Source organism: Pyrgilauda ruficollis, unplaced genomic scaffold (assembly GCF_017590135.1).
Source record: "Pyrgilauda ruficollis isolate IOZ18807 unplaced genomic scaffold, ASM1759013v1 scaffold29, whole genome shotgun sequence".
Taxonomy (NCBI): domain Eukaryota; kingdom Metazoa; phylum Chordata; class Aves; order Passeriformes; family Passeridae; genus Pyrgilauda; species Pyrgilauda ruficollis.
This window is the reverse complement of record NW_024524266.1, coordinates 12,352,064-12,366,118: the sequence shown is the minus strand read 5'-3', so window position 1 is coordinate 12,366,118 and position 14,055 is coordinate 12,352,064. Positions and strand designations below refer to the sequence as shown.

General features: G+C 42.2%; 1 long non-coding RNA gene across 1 annotated transcript; it reads left to right on the top strand.

The window, feature by feature from the left end:
- Positions 1–6: 6 nt before the first annotated feature.
- On the top strand, positions 7–5,296 carry LOC121356279. Its single transcript, XR_005955531.1, has 3 exons — positions 7–677; positions 1,352–1,469; positions 1,863–5,296. It is a non-coding gene; the product is annotated as an uncharacterized LOC121356279 (long non-coding RNA).
- Positions 5,297–14,055: the final 8,759 nt, after the last annotated feature.

Here is a 14,055-nt window from a genome sequence, read left to right as displayed (position 1 = left end):
GGTCGGGGCGGGGGCGGCGCGGCGGCGCTCGGTCCCGCGGCTCCTCCTGCCGCCGCCTCCGCCGCGGCTCGGCCGCGCTGCGCCGCCCGGGGCTCGGCGTGTGCCCGCGGAGCACAGCGGTGCCCCGGGACCCCGTCCCCACCTGACCCCTCCATACCGGGCGAGCCCCCCCCGCGCGCCGCCAGGCCTGCGGCCCGGCCCGGCCCCGGAGTGCGGGCCGGAGGCTCCGCGCCCCCGCCGCGGGCTCGGACTCGGGTGTGCGCGGCGAGGAGCGGTTTTTAGGGTGCGGGGACTCCGCTCTGGGGTGGACGCGGGCCGCGGGTCGCCCCGGCGCGGGGCGCGGCTGCCGGCGGGAATTGCCGGGGACAACAAGGACAGCGGAAGGCAGCGGGGTGCCGTGCCGGGCCCCGGGTCCCCACGGAGAACACGGACGTCGCTCCGCGGGGGCCACTGGCACTCACGTAACAGCAGAACCGGGGCGGGGGGGTGGTGGTTCGCATTTTGGGGATTATGGAAAATTTGAAGTAATTTGGCGTTGAAACCTAAGGCCTGTCTAAAGTTGTTTTCTCATCCTTGTCATGAAAGCTAATAAGGATTTTTTTTTAATTTTTTTTTTAAGGAAGAGTTGTTGATCCATGAAAGACGCACCCTAAAGTTTTCGAGGCATTAGAAATTAAGTGGGTAATCCCATGGATAGGAGGTACCTTCAAATTGGTTGCATAATTGTGGAGCCAGGCCTCAAGGAGGTTTCTTCAAGAGGCGTTTTTAACGTTTAAGGAAACTGGAAGGAAATTGGCTGTTGGCCTTATCAAATGATGCAAATGTGACTTATCTGGCTGAGAAGAGCGAATGTCAATTAGCCTCTGGTTCAGCTTTGACTCCACTTTAATTTTATGCACTAGTCTTTTCTATCTTAACACACAGGCATAAAATATAAATTGGGCGGTGCTTGGAGTTTATTTCAGTACAGCATTTGATAAACATGCGTCCTGCAAACTAACCGTGTGTAGTGGGTTGACCCTGGCTGGATGCCAGGCACCCACCAAAGCTGATCTGTCATTTGCCTTCTCAGCTGGACAGGGAAGAGAAAATACAACAAAGGTTCACGAGTTGAGATAAGGACTAGGGGAGATCACTCAAGAAATACCTAAGGGCAAACAGACTCAAATTTGGGATATTAATTTATTACCAACAAAATAAGAGCAGGATAATGAGAAGTAAAATAAATCTTAAAATACACATTCCCCCCACCTCTTCTTCCCAAGCTCTACCTCCTTTTCCCCAGCAGGGAAGGGAGATGGGAATGGGGCTTGTGATCAGTTCATCACACATTTTTCCTCCCACTGCTCAGGATGAGGAGTCCTTCCCCTTCTCCAGCATAGAGTCCTTCCTGCAGGAGACAGTGCTGGATTAACATCTCCAGCATGAGTTCATCCCACAGGCAACAGTTCTGCACAAAATGCTGCAAGGTGGGTTACACTGCACATGGGGTGCAGTCCTTCAGGCACAGCCTGCTTCAGTGTGGGTTCCCCAGAGCATCACAAGTCCTACCAGGGCGCCTGCTCCAGCGTGGGCTCCTCATGCCATGGGTCTGCAGGTCCCTGCCAGGAGCCTGTTCCAGCACAGGCCTCCCATGGACTCACAGCCTCCTCTGAGGCATCCGCCTGCTCCAGCTGGGGTGTCCTCCACAGGCTGCAGGGGAACCTTGGCTTTGGTGCCTGGAGCACCTCCTGCCCCTCCTTCTCCACTGACCTTGGTGTCAGAGTTGTTCTTCTCACACATTCTCACCCTGCTTTTCTCTGCCTGCAATTACACCTGCACAGAAATTTTTTTTTTTTCCCTTCTCAAATAAATTATCTCAGAGGTGTTCCCACCATTCCCGATGGGCTCAGCCTTGGCCAGCAGTGGGTCCATCCTGGAGTTGCCATTGGCTCTGCTGGACATGGAGGAAGCTTCCAACAGCTTCTCACAGAAGCCACTCCTGTAGCACCCCTGCTACCAAGACCTACCTGCATAAGCCTAACAGACGATGATCCTGAGAACAGAATGGGAGCAATAATACTTCAAAAATTTATTTTATTTATTTCCATTAAGGTAATGGTAAAACTTTTGTAGACTCAGCCCAGACCTGGGTTTCAGGAAGGGGTCCTAAAATACTGACCTTCACAAGGTTTTCTGAGCTTGACCATACATGTGATATTAATGTAAAATAGTCTTTAGTAAATATTTTTGCCAGGATGGAGGAGGCTAAGGGAAAGAACAGAGAAAGGTGATGGTTAGTTCATAATCAACAGCAACGTAACTCTAGTATAAATAAGTAAAAAATTGGAAAAATTATTTCCTTATCCTTATTTTTGAATTTAAGACTGTGAATTTCTTTGAAACAGTTTGGAACATGTTTCCCGTAGAGATTGTGAAGCCTCTGGATTTGGAGATACTAAAAACCCAGCTGGACACAGCCTTAAGCAACCTGCTCTAGGTCGCCCTGCTCTGAGCAGGAGAACTGGGGAAGACAATCTGCAGAAACACCTTCCAGCTTGAACGATTCTATGATTTCTAAGCCAGTTTTCCAACAAATGTGAAGTGCATAGAAAATCTCAGTGAACAGCACAATATGCTCTAAGGTCTTTGGTTCCAAGGACGTTTTATTCCATTTTTTGTTCACAAAGGAAATGGAAATCCAGTGCAGGGCACATTGCCCTCAAAGATTCAGCATAGCCAGTTGTCACGTTATTGCAGAAAACTATAATGCCATTAAAAGGCAAATGGCTGGATGTTTTTCAGTCTTCTTTGCAAACTTATTTGCTAACTTCTTGACTGGCTGGCCATTCATCCTGCCTGTATATAACTGTTTCACGTTTACCCCCTTGTTCTTCACCACTCAGGAGCAAGATACCAGCATATTTTGAATATTTTGTGTAATTTTTGTCTTGATGGAGCCATTACCTCAATGTTTTCCCAACCACTCTGGTTTCCAATAGGCCACAGACACCCTGGTGTGATCAGAAACAGGGTAACTCCCATGGGTGCAGCTGCCAGGAAGGAAGCCGTGTTTGCAGCTGATACTCACAGCCCTTTCTGCTCCCACAGCCAACAGAGGTATCCAAGAGCAGAACACACTTGGAAACTGCAGATACCATAGGTGTGCTGGCACCGCTTTGGAACAACATAAGTTAACTTACCTGCAGAAATGTTTTTGTAACTTGCACTTTCTGGAATTCAGTAAGCAAAGGGTAAAACTACATTGTAAGCAATAGGATTTCTGACCTTCACTGGTGGTTAGGTTGTGTCAGATTTGGTATATAAGAGAGAGAATACAGCTTGTATATAAAAGTTTATAGCTCCTTTGTTCTCATTGAATAGAGCTCTTGCAGTCCAACTCTAATTTTACTTGTGATCTACTGTTCCTTTGTATTTTTCCCTAGATTTTGGTGTCACTCAGAAGTAGGTACTGTGCTATATCTTTTTCCTCACAAAAGCAAATGAAGTCTGGCTTTTGCTCAGTGTCCTCTTAAAGTCATACTTGAATGTAGCAGTCGTTGAGTTAGTTCTGGAGATACCTGCTGCTAATTTCATACTTGGACATTTATTTATCACAATGACTATTACAATGTTATGATCAGGTTCCAGCTTGGTAATCTTAAAAGGAGTTACTTTGTCGAGTCATGAAAAAATGGGTTACAGCTCCAAGTAAGTATGGCTGATGTTTTTATCCATCTTACTGATAATTTGCTTGTCAATAAATTATAAAAATTTGTAATGAGCCATTTTCAGTCACAGTTCCTTCCTTTTTATCTTGTGTGTTAATTAGATCCTTTTCCAGGTACTGGCAACATACTTAGCAAACACCATTGTGCTGAATAACACTCCCAGATTTCTCAAGCTGTAGCTACTCTATTGCCAAGCCCCAGGTTATAGGAGAGGAACTTGAGTTTTGTCAGCTTTCTGGTGACTGGTTTGAAGGTCTTTCAGTAGGCATGTGTTTGCTTCTTCATCTGCGAAATAGATGAGTTATTTTACCATGCAGTTACCTGTTCATGTTTTAGTAACCATTTTTTGACCTTGACAAACCCCTCAGCTGGTGATGAGGGTTCATTGTGAGCTGGCTACGTCACTGTACAGTGAACATGAGCCTGCTGAAGTTATCTTTTACTGTTTTTCCTACGCAACCACAGAGATGGAGGTTGGGGAGGAAAGAAAGTGAAGGGGGATTGTTCTAAATTTCTCCCAGAATAGTTCTGTGTTAATATATTCTCAAGGAAATTCTGGAATAATTTTTCTGTCTTGTAGCTTCTATTTAAAACTTTTCTATAAAAAGGAAATACTGCAATTTTACCCAAGGATCTAATGTTCCATAATGTTCTCTTTTGATTGTTAGTAATGTTGCAAATGCAGCAATATTTACCTGCAGTCATTGGACTAAAAAGGAAGGAGTAAGGTTACCAAGATTGCTCCTAGCAGTGGTATAAAGGTCTACTTCATGACTGTAGTAGCTGCTGACTTTCACACATAGTGTGTTCAGGACAGTTACACTTAAAAGGAATCCTTGTAAAAATATGTCCCAAAATGAAGGAAGTATGAGGGATAAGCAGTCTTCCTATTGATAGTTTAATCTGCAGGTCCAAATAATCCTGGAGACCTAAAATTGAGTGCAACAAAGGAGAAGCTGTCAGCCCAAAGGTCTGTAAGACCTCATAAGGTGTTTCTGGTCACTAATCAGTAGGAAATGTCTAGTGAGAAGTAGAAGTACAGGGAAATGTATAGTTATGTGCTTTAAAATGCACTCCTGCCTGCCTTTGTCAGCAGAGGAGGTAGCTGGTTCATTTATAACAATAAATCTCAAAAGGCTTGAGCCACTTCAGGAAGGGTGATATCAGCCAGTGCCCATTTGTCTGAGTTGGGTAGTAAGCTGGTTGTCGTATTAAAGTCAGTTCTTTTAAAATAATGGAGAAGAAAATACGAGATTTCTTTCATAAGGAATAAAAGGGTAGAAATGTAACCAGTACCAGTAAGTGTGGCTTAGGGAAAAATGATCTTGGCAGACACACCAAACTTCATCACTCGAGTAGGTGAGAAGCTTCAGCACAACAAAACAGTGTAGATGGAGCAGACTTGGGTAAGGTGCTTCATACTACGCATACTCTCCCTTACTTTCAATATCATGCATTATATGGCTTAAAAGCTTATAGACTGAGAGTTGTAAAGAAATACATAACACTGCAGAAATAACCTAACAATTGGATTGTTCAAAGAGGTGGAAGCTGAGTTATGGCCCAACATTTCCATCGTGGTCTAGAAGTCATCATAGAGTCATTCCTGTTTTTATTTGTGACTGTGATGAAGTTGCTGGAATAAGTACCCTTAGTTATGGCCCAACACTTCCATCATGGTCTAGAAGTCATCATAGAGTCATTTTTGGTTTTTTTGTGACTGTGATGAAGTTGCTGGAATAAGTACATAGAGGTGATGAGGAAAAGATGATAATGAAGAAACATCACAGTGACTGGATTACTTTGTAAATTGAACCACTTAAATAAGTTATGTCTCATCTGTCCAAGTGCAGAAGTAAGTGTCTAGGATTGATGAATGCAAATCATGTACCTAGAGGATAATTCTGAATCCTGGAAAGCAGAAAATTTAGAAAATATTAAAGGAGTGCAATCACTTCAAGACACCTCAAAAGAGGCTCATATATATACATGTGGGACAAAAAGGGCTGGTGCTGTTTGGGGATGCTCACAGTGGAGTAGGTAGTAGAAATAAGGTGAGTTTGGATCTGCTGGGTCATGTTTTTTAAATAGACCAAAAACTGGAGAAGCCACAAAGAATTATAAAAGAATTTGGATGCTTAAAAAGTCTTTAGCTGTTTAATACCAAAAAGAACAAAAAAAAGTAGACATGAATCATATAGTACTTTCCCAGTTATAGGAATTCACTTCAGTCTAAAGAGAGACATGGATAGCTGGAGTTTAAACAAGATAGAAAAAAAAAAAGACTTGGCTTCCTAAGTGATAAATGGTGCTGATCAGCCACAAGCAAAACAATGGATGGGATGGGTCTTCCTCCCCTCAATGCCTTCACCTCCAGATTGGATGGCACTTCCTGGCATTTCTGCCAGGTCCTTTGGTTCACAAAGGAGTGACTGAAATTTAATGGCTTATGCCATAAAGAAGTTGATATTAGGCCATCTTTTACAATCCTCCCCTGCCCTGTCACAAGTGGAAGCAGGTAGAGGTATCTAGAAGAATATAGTTTCTTGGAGTCCTGTTTTTTAGTAGACTGATGTTTTCTAAGAATATTTTCAAATAATTTTTTTGCTCTGTAAAGACATGTCCAGGCGTAGTTACTCTTAATTAGACAATAGATTTTCTTGTCCATTTTGTAGTCTTTGTAGCGCTGTTTAGAATTTCTCAAGAATTGTCCAGACATTAATTTGTGTTTGTAAGTTAAATTAATGTAATTATCCAATACAAACCTGTGAAGACAGTGAATTTTGTGGAGTGTACATGCTGAGGTGCTTGCTCTCAGACAGCAATGCCTGTTTCTCCCCTCTCTTTTTCATTTTCAGACATTACACAATTGATATTGCAAATATTGCCAAGCCTTTAAATAGGCTGACTGACACCCTATCCCTGGTTGGTTTTGCTGCTGGTTTGGGAAGGGATCTTTCTATGTCCACCACAAGCACATATTGCCATCACTGATCCTTCATTACCTCTTAGCAATATTTGTTCCTTCACAAAAAATGTCCCAGGCTAGATGGTCTCAAGAGTTTCCATGCAGGACCAGTGAAGAATGGGCTGTGACCCACAGAAGGAAATGTGACAGGAATTATTGAATCACAGTCTTTGGGCCTAAAATGGCTCTGAAAAGAAGGTTCCTTAACTCCTCTAACCTGGAGTAAAAATCATGGTGAGAAAAGAGTTGCTGGAACCTCCCAAAGCAGCTCTGGTTGTTGTCTGCTGTGACAGAGGCATGTGGCCGTGCACAAAATCTCAGTGGATGAAGCAGAGCCCCTTGAAATTCCAAAAGTGAAGACAGGCCAAGTTATCTGGAATTCACAGGGTGCTTTATCCATGGTATGAAGTGTTGCACCATGTTATGGCCAAGGAACCAACATGATAGAATTAAGCAAAATCACAGCATAGGACAGACACAGACCAAAAGAACATGAGGTGCTCCAAGCTGTGAAGTGATGTTATGAGGAGTCAGGGCTTGGCATTCATGCTGGACAGGGGAATGAGAGGCCTACATGGTTAATGTTTCTGGTAGGCAATCCCAAGACTATAAAACTGCCCAGGTCTCAATCAGGGTATGTGATCCATAGGCACCAAGTGACAAATGCTTAATAACCTTGCATTCCTCTCCAAAGGTAGGCACGGTTCACAGAATCACAGAATGCTTTGGGTTGGAAGAGCTGTTAAAGATCATCTAGCTGCAACGCCCTGCCACGGGCAGGGAACCCTTCACTACACCAGGTTGTTTGTCATTATTGGTGGCAAGCTGCTCACAAGTAGAGGCTTCTCTGTCCTCCAGCCTTCTCTGTTAGTTATCTGCCTCATTGAAGGCACACAACTCCAGGACAGTCACCTGCCATGTCCCCTGGCTTCAGCAGCTGCCAGTCCTGGGTTTGCTGCAAGACCTGCTCCCAGCAGGCAGTATCCTCACCGTGGAGCTTGAGTACAAGACTGCTGCAGCTTGGTGTGCTCCCATCACCATCCCCTGGGAGCCTGTGAAAGGGCTTTGACCCATCCATCTGCACTTTGCCAATTACTGCTGGTGTTCAGGGTGCTCCCTGAGAGAGCTGAAGAAATAACTAGCTTGGTGTTGGCAGGAAGCTTCACATAGTTTCTGGGAAGCAAGGCTTGGAAAGGGGCCCAGGCTGTCACAGCACCTGTGTTTTGGGTAGCATCTGGCCTGATGTCTGTCTGAACAAATGGCTGGCCACTGAGACAGGCGTGTTACAGCCAACACTACACATGCAGACAAAGCCACCAACTGGCTTCGGCCCGTGATGCTTGGGGACAAAAGTGCCATATGCACTTGTCTCCAATTCTAGGGTGAATTTAGATGACCAGAGCTGGGATGTGCACTGAACTGCCCGTGCACACAGGCAGCCACAATGCCTGGGAGCCAAAGGCTTGAGGGCAAAGAAAGATGAATGCAGCTGTAAGATACTTTCTTTGATGAAAAAACTAGTTGCAATGAATGAAGTAATGAAACAAAGACTGACCTTTACAATTGTGTGTTAGTACACAAAATCCTTTTGAAGAAATTGACATTAAAAATGCTCATTAAATAAAGAAAAATAACTTTCAAAGAAGGTTTTCATGGCATTATAAGACATAATTTTACCAAGCCTCAGCAGAGACACTGCTAGGATCTGTGTAACCCTGAAAAATAAGGTATTGGAGGAATATCTGTGAAACAAGTATGGCAGTGTTCATTTGGAGAAATTTCTTCATGATAAGGGTGGAATATTGGATAGCAAAGGAGTGGGAAATGTACAAACTGAACAGTGAAACATGATCAGATAATCTTATTTGTTGCTTGGGGTTTGAAAACTGTATTTGAACTTAAACTTTCTAATGTTTCCTACTTATAAAAAAAGAGTATTTAAAAAATGTGTTCACATATACCAGGCTGATGACTGACTGACATGCTTTTTATTCCAATATTAACATGTATCTTAGAGAACCATATCCAGTAAAAAATCCCATGGTGTTGGGACCCAGAAGAGGAATGCATGGCTCTTGTGTTTGGTCTGTCTGTGCTGTGCTACACGGGGTAGTTGCAGAGAAAGCTCAGAAAAGGGTCCAGATATTCAGTCTATGTCTTTTCTCCTACAGTTATACAAGGTCAGTAGGTTGGAACTGACCTAATAGGTTTAAATAGTGAAAATGTTGTAAGGCCAGTATCTCTACAGCTGCCTATATCTCAGATAACCTCTCTACTTAAAAACACCAGCAATGTGCAGTGTAGTGTCACTTTGAAGCTGACATTTTGCATTGTACAGGTTTTCAGTTGCTCGTAAAACTTTGCCAGCTTTCACAAGTCTGAAATTTTCCCTAAGGGGTGTTGGCCTCAAACTGAATTTTTTTTGTGAAGACTCCAGACACAGTTTTTTCAGCTGCCTCAGATCAAAATGCAGATTATTTGCCCTTGCATAGAAAAGAAAAAGAAGAAAGAGAAAAAAGAAAAGAAGGAAAGAAAAAGAAGAAAGAGAAAAAAGGAAGGATAAGAAAAAAGGAAAGAGGAAAGATAAAAACAGAAAGGAAGAAAAGGGGAGAAAAAGAAGGAGAAAACTAAATAAAAGGAAAGAAAAGATAAAAAAAGAAAAGGAAAAAAGTAAGAGAAGAGGTTTTTTAAATTGAAAAACTATATTAAAAAAACTTGAAAAGAGATCTTCCATTTAAACAACAGGGTGGTCCTTGTGTTGAGCAGAAGTGCCTTGTAGCCTGTGGAGAATTGGTAAGTTATTTGTCTGCATTAAAATCTCTAACATGTCTTGGTTTACAAATATTCAGTAGGCTTCTTAATCCTTAGTTGTACTTAGTTGTTAAAGGAAGGCTTTCACAGGCAATTTTATTTCTAGTCATCCTGATTAAGTGTTGTGCAAGCTTGAAGGTATTTTTAATTAGGTAGGACGGTTAATTATTTATTTTACAATTTCAAATAATAGCTCTTAGTTTGAACTCTCATTGGTTGTGGGGGCAGGGAGAGGGGCAGACATTAAAAAATCCATTATTTCCTCCATAATTCTGTAAACTCACATTTCATTTACCTTGTTTGCCCATGAATCAAAGATACAGCCTAGAGTTGTTGGTGAGTACATGTAACAAAGGTAAAAAGGACTGGTAAATGTTCAACCTGACACAGTGTTAGAAGTCAGCACTGTTGGATTTTGAAAAACAAAGGGTAGAGAAGTGCTAAGAGTTCCTTTCCTCAGCTGATGGAGTTGTAGATGGCCCTGAGGATTATCTGCTTCACTGACTATATAAGCATTGTGTTTTGAAATAGAAGCAGCCCCTCCCTGTTTCTCTAGTAAATCGTTTAACAAGAGAGCAGGACATTACAAACCAAACCATTACAGTGAGGGACCAACCTTCTTTTTGGGGAGGTTTCAATGGGACAACACTGATTTTCAGTGTTTGTCAGTTCAAAGCTGTGTTATTTGGTCTCTTTCCAGCAAAACTATTCTGTAGCTACATTAACTGTACTTGCCTTGAATGGATGGGAGCTGGTGATCAGCTTCCACCTGGAGCAGCTTTCACCAGTCCATAAAGCAGCCAGGTTGCTCTGGGATGTACCAAGAGTCCACTTTCCTGTGATGTTATGTGTCAACACATAACATCACAGGAAAGCCTTCCCATAAGCCTTCCCATAAGGCTCAAAATGCTTTCAAAGACAAAATGTCTGGTTTTAACTGCAAAAATAAATTCCCAGCATGAACACACAGGTTGGTAGAACAGCAAAAGTGTGAAGTAGCAATGAATTTAAAGGAGGAATTAAGCTTTCAGAAAAATGGAAGCAATTTAAGATCCCAGTTTCCAAACACTTAAAGCACAAGCTCACCTTCACGTGCACAAGGGTCCCAGCAGTGTTAACAGGACAGTGTGTGTGCCTGTAGCACACAAGTGCATGGTCCACAGGGCTGTACCAGCGTTTGCTGGCTTGGTGTTTTTAATGCATGCTAACAGACAACGAGGCAGGAGGCAAGGAGCCAAAACCATATTGAGAATATGTGAATGCTTGTGATTGCTGTGGAAGGACTAATTGTACCCCCATATCTCTTTCTGGTGTGAAGTACGACTCCACATTAGATTTTTAAAGGATTAAGTTGTATACAATTTCTGCCAATGCAATAAATGGGAGACAATTTAAAGAAATAAAAATAATTGTTGCTAAACTTTGTTATCAACAGCATTTTGGCTGTAGCCAAGAAAAAGTACAAAAAATTATTCTATTTCTGTATGCTCAGTGCTAGTCACCAAGGTTAAAAAAAGCTGCTTTAATGAAAACTTACAAAAGCTGAGACTTAACTCTGTTGCGTGGTAGTTAGGATGATGTTGCAAATGAAGTATTTTGAGATACAAAATAGATTACCTAATCAAATAGATGATTAAGCAAAACCGGGAAGAGAAATGAGTTCAGAGAACCCTAAGGTGCATTTGCAGGAGAAAATACTTTTCAGGTCTTCATTGAACACCAAATAAACAAAAATAACTAAATATAGAAAAGTGTAATGTCTGGCAGGGGAAGGGGTATTCTAAATAACATAATGAATCCCGTCTAGTATGCTGGATTTCTTTACAAATGCCCACACAGAGGCAAAAAGGGAGAGCTGCTGCCCTGATTCATTTGAATCCTGAGGATTGTGTAACATGAGACTTAATTAAGTGAATCTTGATTATTTTTCCCCCAACTCTACTGAAATATTAAAAAACTATACTAGGCTTTAGAAAGAAACTGTTCAAACAGAAAAGTTTGTATTTTATAAATGTATAGTGTGCAATTTCTTAATGAAACCTTCCTCAACACAAGTAAATATTAACTTTACTTTAACTAAAATATTTCAACAGTGCTCATCTGTGTTTGGGCACAATGTTCTAGTGCCTTGATTTATAAAAGACATTGAAGAATATGTATTTATTTAAATATTTGAGGTAATTCCTTGAACAAGATGTCTGTTCCTTAGTAACAAAATTTTCTTGCTAATTTGTTCTTTCTTCATTGCATATATAGCGCTCATGTTAGGAGACTTGTTTGTTTGGTTTTTAATCCTTTCAGGGTAAGAAAGGAGAATTTATTTACATACTTGTATCACTTATGCAGTTTGTGACTGTTACAGCTTCTGTGTTATTCACCATAAACCAAAATTTCTGTAAAATTGGTTATTCTATCTGAGTTTTTAGTCTGGAAAAGTATGAAATGTGCACTTTTACTACACCGCTGGGGTGGACTGGAGGTGAATGAAACATTCGATGAGCACGTACAGATGGAACTTTACAGAAACAAAAGCAGCAACACGAAGCCAGAGCACATCGGTAATTTTAGCACCATGGTAAGTGAACATCAGCCATTAAGGCAGCTGTGCCAGAACTGTGGTGGTGGAAGATCCGATGAAAAAGGAGCGGTGCTCACAGGGTCTGGGGATGTCAGGAAAAGGCCACTGGACGTTGTGGATGTGCACGGGCCGTGCCACGGCCAGGAGGGGCGGGAGCTGGACCGGCACTGGGCGCTGCGCGGTGCTGCTTAAGGGAGGGCAGGCGTTTGAAACTTTGTACATGTTTAGCCCCAGCCTGGCACAACCAGTGACCCAGAACGGCAGGGACGGCCGAGCGGGCACTTCACTCTGCCAGGAGCACTGATGGGAAAGGGGCGGGGACAGAAGTTTAAACCTTTCCTGCAGGCAGGCTGGAGTCATCCACGTGAGTCAGCATGGAAAAACAGCCGGAACCCTTTCTGCAGCAGTGAGCGAGAAGGAAGCACTTTTCAAAGTGCTACAAAACGAATGCAATAAAAATATAATTTAAATTTTTTTCTGGATTTTGTGTATACTAGGACCAAATCAGCAAAGGTGTTAATGGAAAGTTTTTTCTTCACCCTTTCAGAATGAAATCTGGTATTTGGCTGGAAATGGCATTTCCCAAATACACGGTTAAGTCTCAATAATAACTACTGACACACTTCAACTTTGTACCACTGCACAAGAAATCTACGTTTGTGTACTCAACCCATTAGAAATGCAAATGCACTTCTGTTCAGGTAGCTAAATATGATCTAAAAAGGGTAAAAAAATGAAATCACTCTGAAGTAAATCCCTGGTAAAGTGAGAAAGCTCACAAGGCATCTGTCACTATTTTAATCCTGGCCAAGAAAATCAAAATAATTTTCAAGTTCCTTAGCTGTACATGATACTGCCTCCTCTTATCATTCAACATCTCAGCATCACAGTTCAGTGACTGAGGAGGGGGTGGTACACCCATCAGCACACAATGTATTTGCACTTACACTGTTCACACTTGTCTCCCCAGTGCTGCAGAGACACGTTCCACGTATTCAGCAGTCTCGAAATCCCATTACTTATCACTCACGTCAGCAGTCAAAGCTTTCCATTAGAGGAAATCTAACATTTTGATGGCAGAAGAACTCTGTATGTGATCTGCCCCCCAGGCCCTCATCGTGGTGTGACAGGATATACAGCTGTGTAGAAGGAGGTGATCCTTGTGCAAGCCTCACCCTGCCTGGAAAAGCCATGGGGAAAGCAGGTCGAAGCACAGCCTCAGCAAGATTACGGCACTGGTGTTCTTTAAACTGCAGATCAAGAGAGACACAATCTTCCAAAATATCTGAATGTCTAAACATGTCTGTGGGTGCTTAACACCAGTTGCTCAGAAGCTTTTCCACACGTGTTTCATTAGACCCATAGGTGCAGTGCACTGAGAAAGGACTCTGCACTAAATTTGGTGCCATCCAAGCACTGTGCTGTAGCTTATATTCACTTTTATGCTCACCCTCCTGCCACCAGACTAGGCAAGGCTTAGGTTTATCCAAGTTCCTAGAATTCACAGTTACAGAAAGGAGTTGCCAAAGCATGGAAGATGCAATCCTTGAAACAGACACATTTAAGATTATAGATTGGTCAAGTACCTGGAGAGTCAAAGAGAACTACAGCTGACTCCTGCTTTTAAAATGGAAAAGTACTATTCAAAAATTAATGTATTTACTCTCAATACCATGTGAGGTAGTACTTTACAAATGGAAAAACTGAGTACAGGAATGTAGAGAGAGTAAGGGAACAGAATACAGTGCAAAATCAAGAGCAAAATGCAAACTGTTTCATCAAATTCCAGTTTGATGAGTGAAATCGTATTTACCTTTAGAAAGCCCTTGAAGATACTCAATAAAACCAAAACCAAGCTTTGAAAACACACAGTACTTTGTACCAAAATATGTTAAGTAGCATAACTTGCTAAATAGTATATAAACCAGCTAGAACTATGTGTATTAGTACAAATGAAGAAGTGAAATCTAAAGGGATTAAAGTATTAG